The 10907-nt window shown below is 44.0% G+C and overlaps 1 long non-coding RNA gene across 2 annotated transcripts in view; it reads right to left on the reverse strand.

Annotated features, from left to right (window-relative positions):
• LOC129532497 (uncharacterized) overlaps positions 1-10907 on the reverse strand; it is a 115231-nt gene that overhangs the window by 51900 nt on the left and 52424 nt on the right. The window contains exon 1 of one of the 2 annotated variants that reach the window (XR_008678275.2): positions 8310-8581. The exons of the other annotated variant lie outside the window; for it this stretch is intronic. This is a non-coding gene — a long non-coding RNA (uncharacterized lncRNA). Of the gene's footprint in view, positions 1-8309; positions 8582-10907 lie in introns of those variants that run through there. 2 annotated transcript variants of the gene reach the window in all.

Here is a 10907-nt window from a genome sequence, read left to right on the forward strand (position 1 = left end):
GACAGCCTTTGCCACCCGAGGCTGAGCAGGAGCAGGAGTGGCTGGCTTCCCCGCTCTGTTGGAACTATCCTGTGGAGAAGCCGCCCTGCAGAAGCCGCCCTGGTGGAGGGATGCAGCCCCTGCAGAAGCCGCCCTGGTGGAGGGATGCAGCCCCTGCAGAAGCCGCCCTGGTGGAGGGATGCAGCCCCTGCAGAACCCGGTGCTGGAGCGAGAAGGAGCAGGGAATAAGCACCCTCCCCTCTCCCTCCCTTCCTGCTGCCTTCCAATCTCCTCCTCCCAATGGCTCTTTGAACTCAATGGTAAACTAGCCAGCAGGGAGAGCCTGGGTTATTCAATTCCCTGGAGTCAGCCTGGGAGACAAGGCCAGGCAGAGAAAGTCAAAGGATGGGCCTGAGGCAAACAGAGAGAAACCATTAGGAGCCTCAACTGGGGTTTCCCAAGGGGTGTTCTATAAGGCCCTTCTCTACTGGTAAAAGGATGGGGAAGGGCCTCAGACTTTGTTTCTCCTTCTATCTACCACCTCTTTTCTCTTTCCATGGCTTAGTTCGTGAAAAACTAGATTGTTCCCGTGCTTGCCACTTCCCCACCACCTCTTCATTCCTTAGGTCACAGTAATGTGAATCTCTCTCTTTTCCCATAACCCACTGACTTGGTGTTCCCTAACAATCTTTTATTTTAAATTTAAAAAAAAAACTTCTGTTCACTTTTACTTACACTTTCAAGCATCTGGCAATGCTGACTTTGCTTGCTCTTCAGACTTTTTCAAGGAGATTGTGTCCCACAGCCTCCAGGTTTTTCTTCTAACTTTCTGACCACTCCCCCTCATATCCCACCTTGGGCTCCTCTTCTCTGGCTCATCTCTTAGATGCTGTTTCTCTGGCTTTCAGTCCTTGATCTTTTTTTCTTACTCTGCAGACTCAATGCAGACAAGCTAATCTGCATCCTTGTCAATAGTTGCAAAATGCTGCATTTATTACTGATCTGAGGCTGTTGTGTTCAAGTCATCAGTAGTTTGCAAATTGCTAACACTTATCTTCTATGACAAAATTTCAGGAGCTTAGTATTTCTAGTTATACAATATTAAGAGTTACCTCAGCTGAATGTTTAAAATGAACATATTCAACAATAGGAAAATGAGCAACCCAATTTAAAAATGGGCAAAACATTTTAAAAAAAATGAGATCGTGTCTTTCGCAGGAACATGGATGGCGCTGAAGGTTATTATCCTTAGCAAACTAATGCAGGAACAGAAAACCAAATACCGCATGCTCTCACTTATAAGTGGGAGCTAAATAATGGGAACACATGGACACATAGAGGGAAACAACACACACTGGGGCCTACTCGAGGGTGGAGGGTGGGAGGAGGGAGAGGGTCAGAAGAAAATGACTGTTTGGTAGTAGGCTTAGTACTTGCCTGACAAATAATCTGTACTACAATCCCCTGCGACATGAGTTTACCTATATAACAAATGTGCACATGTACCCATTAACTTAAAATAGAAGTTAAAAAAATAAAAATAAAAATGGGCAAAAGATTTAAACCTCACCAAAAAAAAAAAAGGTAAGTGAACATCTGAAATTCTGAACTTCAGTGAACTTCATATGTCATCAAAGAAATGCAAATTATAACAACGAGATATCACTACATATCTGTCAGAATGGCCAAAATCCAGAACACTGACAATACTAAATGGTAGCAAGGATATGGAGCAAAAGGAACTTCTCATTCATTGCTGCTGGGAATGCAAATGGTACAGCCACTTTGGAAGACAGTTTGACAGTTACTTTCAAAACTTAATATACTCTTATCATATGATCCAGTAGTCACACTCCTTGGTATTTACCCAAATGATCTGAAAACTTATGTCCATAGAGAAACCCACACATGAATATTCACAGCACATCTGTTCATAATTGCTAAAATTTGGAAGCAACAAACTGTCCTTCACCAGGTGAGTGGATAAGTAAATCCTGACAATGGAATATTATTTGGCACTAAAAAGGAATATGAATATCGAGCCACAAAAAGACATGGAGGAAACTTAAATACATATTACTGAGTGAAAGAAACCAATCTGAAGAGATTAACTACTGTATGGTTCCAACTATATGACATTTGGAAAAGGCAAAATTATGAAGACAGTAAAAAGATCACTGGTTGCCAGTGGTTAGCAAGGAGACAGGGATGGACTATGTGGAGCACAGAGGATTTTTAGTCAGTGAAACTATTCTGTATGCTACTACAATGGTGGATACATTTCATTATACATTTGTCAAAACCCATAGATGTACAACATCAAGGATGAATGCTGATGTAAGCCATGGACTTTAGGTTATAACTATGTGTCAGTGCAAGTTCATCGGTTGTAACAAATGTGCTGCTAGTGTTCAGAGGTTTATAGCAGGGGAGGCTGTGAGTGTGAGGGGCAGATGTAGGGGCTACGTAGGAACTCTATACTCGCCACTCAGCTGTACTGTCAACCTAAAACTGCTCTAAAAATTAAAGCCCATTTTTAAAGTAAATTAACAAAATAGATACATTAAGCCTGATAGAAACTGCATTTTCTTTAAAAAGTGACTCCTATTACAAAAAAATTAAATGTCATAAAATTAGGTCAACCAGTCTAGTGATTCTCAAAGACATAGTCAGAGATTTACAAAGAGGTCCACTGTAGCATTACTTATAAGAACAAGTAATTGGAAACAATATACATGGCCAAAAATTGGGGAATGTTGAATACATTAACACATACATAACATCCAATATTATGTAACCTCAAAAATAATCTTTCTGAAGAATATTTAATGATCTGGGAAAGTCCTCATGGTATAACCTTAAGGGAAAATACAATATTTAAGCCATATATAACAAGGGATTTTTAAAAGTCCTTCTCTTGGGAAAGAGTTTGGGAGGTGAAGAATGGAGGAAAGAGACTTAATTTTTATTTTACAATATTCTAAAATATTGTTTGCTTTTTTACTTTGTGCAGGGATTGTGTTTATGACTAAAAACTGTAACGTAAAATTACTCAAAATTTTAAAATCCTATAAAAACACAAAAACATTTATAAAGCTTATATGGTTTCTATTAATACCTGAAAAAAATAGAGGTTATAAGTAAATACAGGCTCAACTACAGTGGAGGGAAAGAAACGCCTGTAAGTACACAATAATTCTAATGATGCAAAACATATATATTACATATATTCAAATAGCAAAAAGTGTATGAAGCAATTATGCATTATAAATAGTTGGTTTTCCTTATGATTGTAGAATTAGAGGTGAATTTTCTTTATGCTTTTCGTATTTTCCATATTTTTTGCAAAAAGCATGTGTTCTATTATGAGTCAAAAAGGTTTAAAGAATAAAAATTCTGTTAGCTAACTCTTTTTTCTGATAAAATGGTCAGGACACACAGAAATAACCTAAATGCAGAATGAAAATGTGAGGACGGCAGGGCGCGGTGGCTCATTCCTATAATCACACCACTATGGGAGGCCGAGGCGGGTGGATCTCCTGAGGTCAGGAGTTCGAGATCAGCCTGACCAATATGGTGAAACCTTGTCTCTACTAAAAGTACAAATTTTAGCCAGGCGTGGTGGTGGACACCTGTAGTCCCAGTATTCAGGAGGCTGAGACAGAAGAATTGCTTGAAACTGGGAGGTGGAGGTTGCAGCAGTGAGCTGAGATGGCACCACTATACAACAACCTAGGCAACAGAGCAGGCGAGACTTTGTCTCAAAAAAAAAGAAAAGAAAAGGTAAAGATGAAGATTCTACCTGCCCAGTCTGCCCAGATACTGTCAGGCCTCTGAGCCTAAGCTAAGGCATCATATCCCCTGAGACCTGCACATACACATCCAGATGGCCGGTTCCTGCCTTAACTGATGACATTCCACCACAAAAGAAATGAAAATGGCCTGTTCCTGCCTTAACTGATAGCATTATCTTGTGAAATTCCTTCTCCTGGCTCATCCTGGCTCAAAAGCTCCCCTACTGAGCACCTTGTGACCCCTACTCCTGCCTGCCAGAGAACAACCCCCATTTTTCCTTTACCTACCTAAATCCTATAAAATGGCCCCACCCCTATCTCCCTTCGCTGACTCTTTTCAGACTCAGCCCACCTGCACCCAGGTGATTAAAAAGCTTTATTGCTCAGACAAAGCCTGTTTGGTGGTCTCTTCACATGGACGCGCATGAAATTTGCTGCCGTGACTCGGATCAGGGGACCTCCCTTGGGAGATCAATCTCCAGTCCTCCTGTTCTTTGCTCCGTGAGAAAGATCCACCTACGACCTCAGGTCCTCAGACTGACCAGCCCAAGAAACATCTCACCAATTTCAAATCCGGTGAGCAGCCTCTTTTTACACTCTTCTCCAACCTCCCTCACTATCCCTCAACCTCTTTCTCCATTCAATCTTGGTGCCACACTTCAATCTCTCCCTTCTCTTAATTTCAATTCCTTTCATTTTCTGGTAGAGACAAAGGAGACATGTTTTATCCGTGGACCCAAAACTCCGATGCCGGTCATGGACTAAGTAAGGCAGCCTTCCCTTGGTGTTTAATCATTGCGGGGACGCCTCTCTGATTATTCAGTCAGGTTTCAGAGGTGTCAGACCACGCAAGGACACCTGCCTTGGTCCTTCACCTTTAGCGGCAAGTCCCGCTTTTCTAGGGGAGGGGCGGGAACCCCGACCTCTTATCTCTGCACCCCGATCCCTTATTTCCATGCCCCAACCTCTTATTTCTGTGTCCTGATCCCTTATTTCCGTGCCCCGACCTCTTATCTCTGCACCCCAAACCCTTATTTCTGTGCCCTGACCCCTTCTCTGCTTTTCTGGAGGGCAAGAATCCCCCAACCCTTCTCCATGTCTCTACTCTCTTTTCTCTGGGCTTGCCTCCTTCACTATGGGCAAGCTTCCACCTTCCATTCCTCCTCCTTCTCCCTTAGCCTGTGTTCTCAAGAGCTTAAAACCTCTTCAACTCTCACCTGACCTAAAATCTAAGCATCTTATTTTCTTCTGCAATGCCGCTTGACCCCAATACAAACTCGACAGTAGTTCCAAATAGCCAGAAAACAACACTTTCAATTTTTCCGTCCTATAAGATCTAAATAATTCTTGTCGTAAAATAGGCAAACGGTCTGAGGTGCCTGACGTCCAGGCATTCTTTTACATATCGGTCCCTCCCTGGTCTCTGTTCCCAGTGCAACTCGTCCCAAATCTTCCTTCTTTCCCTCCCGCCTGTCCCCTCAGTCCCAACCCCAAGCATTGCTGAGTCTTTCCAGTCTTCCTTTTCTACAGACCCATCTGACCTTTCCCCTCTTCCCCAGGCTGCTCGTCACCAGGCCGAGCTAAGTCCCAATTCTTCCTCAGCCTCTGCTCCTCCACCGTATAATCCTTCTACCATCTCCCCTTCTCACACCCGTTCCGGCATACAGTTTAGTTCCGTGACTAGTTCTTCCCCACCTGCCCAACAATTTCCTCTTAGAGAGGTGGCTGGAGCTGAAGGCATAGTCAGGGTACATGTACCTTTTTCTCTATCATGCCTCTCTCAGATCAGTCAACGTTTAGGCTCTTTCTCATCAGACCCCACTAAATGTATACAGGAATTCTGATATCTAACTCTGTCCTACAAGTTAACCTGGAGTGACTGAAATGTCATTCTAACTTCTACCCTCTCCCCAGATGAACGGGAAAGAGTTTTTTCTCTAGCCCAATCTCACGCTGATAACCGCTGCTTCACGAGCCAGACCTCCAGGAAGGCATTAGAGCAGTTCCCCGAGAAGATCCCCAGTGGAACTATCAGACAAATTTCCCAGGTATAGCTAGGTGAGATTACATGATTCCTGCCTACTTGAAAGGCTTGAAAAGGCAGCTTACAAAGCTCTTAATTATGACAAGCTTAAAGAGACTACCCAAGGTAAAGACGAAAACCCAGCCCAGTTCATGGCCCGCTTAGCAGCAACCCTTGGACGCTATACCGCCCTAGACCCAGAAGGGCCAGAAGGCTGCCTTATTCTTAACATGCATTTTATCACCCAGTCCACTCCTGACATTAAGAAAAAGCTTCAAAAATTAGAATCTAGGCCTCAAACCCCACAACAGGAATTAATCAACCTTGCCTTCAAGGTGTACAATAATAGAGAAGAAGCATCCAGACGGCAACACGTTTCTGAGTTACAATTACTTGCCTCTGCTGTGAGACAAAACCCAGCCATACCTCCAGCATATAAGAACTTCAAAATGCCTCAGCCGCACATGCCTAAGCCGCAGCAGTCAAGCATTCCTACAAGACTTCCTGCATCAGGATCTTGCTTCAAGTGCCAGAAATCTAGCCACTAGGCCAAGGAATGCCCACAGCCCAGGATTCCTCCTCAGCCATATCCCATCTGTGTAGGACTCCACTGAAAATCAGACTCTTCAACTCACCTGGCAGCCACTCCCAGAGCCCCTGGAACTCCGGCCCAAGGCTCTCTGACTGACTCCTTCTCACATTTTCTCGGCTTAGCAGCTGAAGACTGATGCTGCCCGATCACCTTGGAAGCCCCGTAGGCCATCACGGACGCCAAGCTTGAAGTAACTCTCACAGTAGAAAGTCCGTCCGTCCCCGTCTTAATCAACATGGAGGCTACCCACTCCACATTACCTTCTTTTCAAAGGCCTGTTTCCCTTGCCTCCATAACTGTTGTAGGTATTGGCAGCCAGGCTTCTAAACCTCTTAAAACTCCCCAACTCTGGTGCCAACTTAGACAATACTCTTTTAAGCACTCCTTTTAGTTATCCCCACCTGCCCAGCTCCCTTATTAGGCCGAGACACTTTAACTAAATTATCTGCTTCCCTGACTATTCCTAGGCTACAGCCACACCTCATTGCCGCCTTTTCCCCCAGTTCAAAGCCTCCTTCACATCCTCCCCTTATATCTCCCCACCTTAACCCATAAGTATAAGACACCTCTACTCCCTCCTTAGTGACCGATCATGCACCCCTTACCATCCCATTAAAACCTAATCACCCTTACCCCAATCAATGCCAATATCCCATCCCACAGCATGCTTTGAAAAGATTAAAGCCTGTTATCACTCACCTGTTACAGCAAGGCCTTTTAAAGCCTATAAACTCTTCTTACCATTCCCCCATTTTACCTGTCCTAAAACCAGACAAGGCTTACAGGTTAGTTCAGAATCTGCGCCTTATCAACCAAATTGTTTTGCCTAGCCACCCTGTGGTGCCAAACCCATATATTCTCCTATCCTCAATACCTCCCACTACAACCCATTATTCTGTTCTAGATCTCAAACATGCTTTCTTTACTATTCCTTTGCACCCTTCATCCCAGCCTCTCTTTGCTTTCACTTAGACTGACCCTGACACCCATTAGGCTCAGCAAATCACCTGGGCTGTACTGCCGCAAGGCTTCACAGACAGCCCGCATTAGTTCAATCAAGCCCAAATTTCATCCTCATCTGTTACCTATCTCGGCATAATTCTCATAAAAACACACATGCTCTCCCTGCTGATCATGTCCGATTAATCTCCCAAACCTCAATCCCTTACAAAACAACAACTCCTTTCCTTCCTAGGCATAGTTAGTGTGGTCAGAATTCTTACACAAGAGCCAGGACCGTACCCTGTAGCCTTTCTGTCCAAACAACTTGACCTTACTGTTTTAGCCTAGCCCTCCTGTCTGCATGCAGCAGCTGCCGCTGCTTTAATACTTTTAGAGGCCCTAAAAATCACAAACTGTGCTCAACTCACTCTCTACATTTCTCATAACTTCCAAAATCGATTTTCTTCCTCATACCTGACGCATATGCTTTCTGCTCCCCGGCTCCTTCAGCTGTACTCGTTCTTTGTTAAGTCCCACAATTACCATTGTTCCTGGCCCGGACTTCAATCTGGCCTCCCACATTATTCCTGATACCACACCTGACACCCATGACTGTATCTCTCTGATCCACCGACATTCACCCCATTTCCCCATATTTTCTCCTTTCCTGTTCCTCACCGTGATCACGCTTGATTTATTGATGCCAGTTCCACCAGGCCTAATCGCCACACACCAGCAAAGGCAGGTTATGCTATAGTACAAGCCACTAGCCCGCCTCTTAGAACCTCTCATTTCCTTTCCATCGTGGAAATCTATCCTTAAGGAAATAACTTCTCAGTGTTCCATCTGCTATTCTACTACTCCTCAGGGATTATTCAGGCCCCCTCCCTTCCCTACACATCAAGCTCAGAGATTTGCCCCACCCAGGACTGGCAAATTAGCTTTACTCAACATGCCCCAAGTCAGGAAACTAAAATACCTCTTGGTCTAGGTAGACACTTTCACTGGATAGGTAGAAGCCTTTCCCACAGGGTCTAAGAAGGCCAACACAGTCATTTCTTCCCTTCTGTCAGACACAATTACTCGGTTTGGCCTTCCCACCTCTATACAGTCCGATAGCAGACCGGCCTTTATTAGTCAAATCAGCCAAGCAGTTTTTCAGGCTCTTAGTATTCAATGAAACCTTTATATCCCTTACAGTCCTCAGTCTTCAGGAAAAGTAGAACGGACTAATTGTCTTTTAAAAACACACCTCACCAAGCTCAGCCACCAACTTAAAAAGGGCTAGAAAAACTTTTACCTCTTTCTTTTCTCAGAAATCAGGCCTGTCCTCAGAATGCTACAAGGTACAGCCCATTTAAGCTCCCGTATAGACGCTCCTTTTTATTAAGCCCCAGTCTCATTCCAGACACCAGATCAACTTAGACTGTGCCCCAAAAAACTTGTCATCCCTACTATCTTCTGCCTAGTCATACTCCTATTCACTGTTCTCAACTACTCATACATGCCCTGCTCTTGTTTACACTGCCAGTTTACACTGTTTTTCCAAGCCATCACAGCTGATATCTCCTGGTGCTATCCCCAAACTGCCACTCTTAACTCTTGAAGTAAATAAATAATCTTTGCTGGCAGGACTATGCTGAATGTCCTTAGGCACTCTCTAATCAGATGTCCTGAGTCGTCCCAATTCTTAGACCTTTTATACCTGTTTTTCTCCTTCTCTTATTCTATTTAGTTTTTCAATTCATACAAAACCATATCCAGGCCATCACCAATAATTCTAAATGACAAATGTTTCCTCTAACAGTCCCACAATATCACCCCTTACCACAAAATCTTCCTTCAGCTTAATCTCTCCCACTCTAGGTTCCCACGCCGCCCCTAATCCCGCTTGAAGCAGCCCTGAGAAACATCGCCCATTATCTCTCCATACCACCCCCCAAAATTTTCACCATCCCAACACTTTACCACTATTTCATTTTATTTTTCTTATTAATATAAGAAGACAGGAATGTCAGGCCTCTGAGCCCAAGCTAAGTCATCGTATCCCCTGTGACCTGCATGTACACATCCAGATGGCTGGTTCCTGCCTTAACTGATGACATTCCACTACAAAAGAAATGAAAATGGCCTGTTCCTGCCTTAACTGATGGCATTATCTTGTGAAATTCCTTCTCCTGGCTTATCCTGGCTCAAAAGCTCCCCTACTGAGCACTTTGTGACCCCCACTCCTGCCTGCCAGAGAACAACCCCCCTTTTTCCTTTACCTACCCAAATCCTCTAAAACGGCCCCACCCCTATCTCCCTTCTCTGACTGTCTTTTTGGACTCAGCCCTCCTGCACCCAGGTGATTAAAAGCTTTATTGCTCACACAAAGCCTGTTTGGTGGTCTCTTCACATGGACGCGCATGAAAGATACCATCTGTGTAAAGTCAGCACTTCCATCTGAGGCCACTCTCTAGTTCCCATAATGCTAATAGGAACCATCCCCAAAGCCAAATATCACTTACTGGATCAGAGTTCTCAGGACAGAATGTCTCTCTTACTACCATTCAGCTTCCTCCCAACCATTACCATCCCAGCACCCTTAATGTGCTCTCTCCCCTGAAGCTGCTCCAGCTGCTAGAATGGCATCATTAGTACTGTATCGCTCTTTGAGATTCCATAAAGCAACAGGAAGAGGATGCATGACTCCCTGAGGTACTCTGTAGTCTCAGCAGAACAGCACTGTAGGAAAATTATATTCTTGCTCTTGATGCCTCTTCCCATCCCCTCAACATTCCCATTCCTTTCCCTACACCAGCATTTGGTTCACCCAGGACACCCCATTTAGGGTGCAGCCAATATAGCCATAATAGAAAAACTTCATTAAGGAGCTCAACTCATAATAACAAAAACTCAAAATAGTTTTTGTTTTGTTTTGTTTTTTTATATTTCTAAACAACTTTATTGAGCTATAATTAAAATATAATAACTACATATATTTAAAATGTACAATTTAGGTGGGGTATGGTGGCTCACACTTGTAATCCCAGCACTTTGGGAGGCTGAGGCGGGTGGATCACTTGAGGTCAGGAGTTCAAGACCAGCCTGGCTAACACGGTGAAACCCCGTCTCTACTAGAATACAAAAATTAGCTGGGCATGGTGGTACATGCCTGTAATCCCAGCTACTTGGGTGGCTGAGGCAGGAGAATCACTTGAGTCAGGAGGTGGAGGTTGCAGTGAGCCAAGATGGCACCACTGCACTCTAGCCTGGGCAACAGAGTAAGACTCCGTCTCAAAAATAAAAAAGTACAGTTTACTGAGTTTTGACATATGTATACATCTGTGAAACCACAGTACAATCACTATGGACGTATTCATCACTCTCAAACATTTCCTCATGTCCCCTTGTAATTCCTCGTCTCGCCTCTCCCTGATTCCCCACCCTCACCCCCAAGCAACCACTGGTCTGCTTTCTGTCTCTATGGATGTTTATATTTTCAAGGATTTTGTATAAAGAATAATAAAATTTGGCCAGATGCAGTGGCTTACTAGTTTTTGTTTTAATCAATAGCTTTCCCCTTCCCCACTGG

This window comes from Gorilla gorilla, chromosome 2 (assembly GCF_029281585.2).
Source record: "Gorilla gorilla gorilla isolate KB3781 chromosome 2, NHGRI_mGorGor1-v2.1_pri, whole genome shotgun sequence".
Taxonomy (NCBI): Eukaryota; Metazoa; Chordata; class Mammalia; order Primates; family Hominidae; genus Gorilla; species Gorilla gorilla.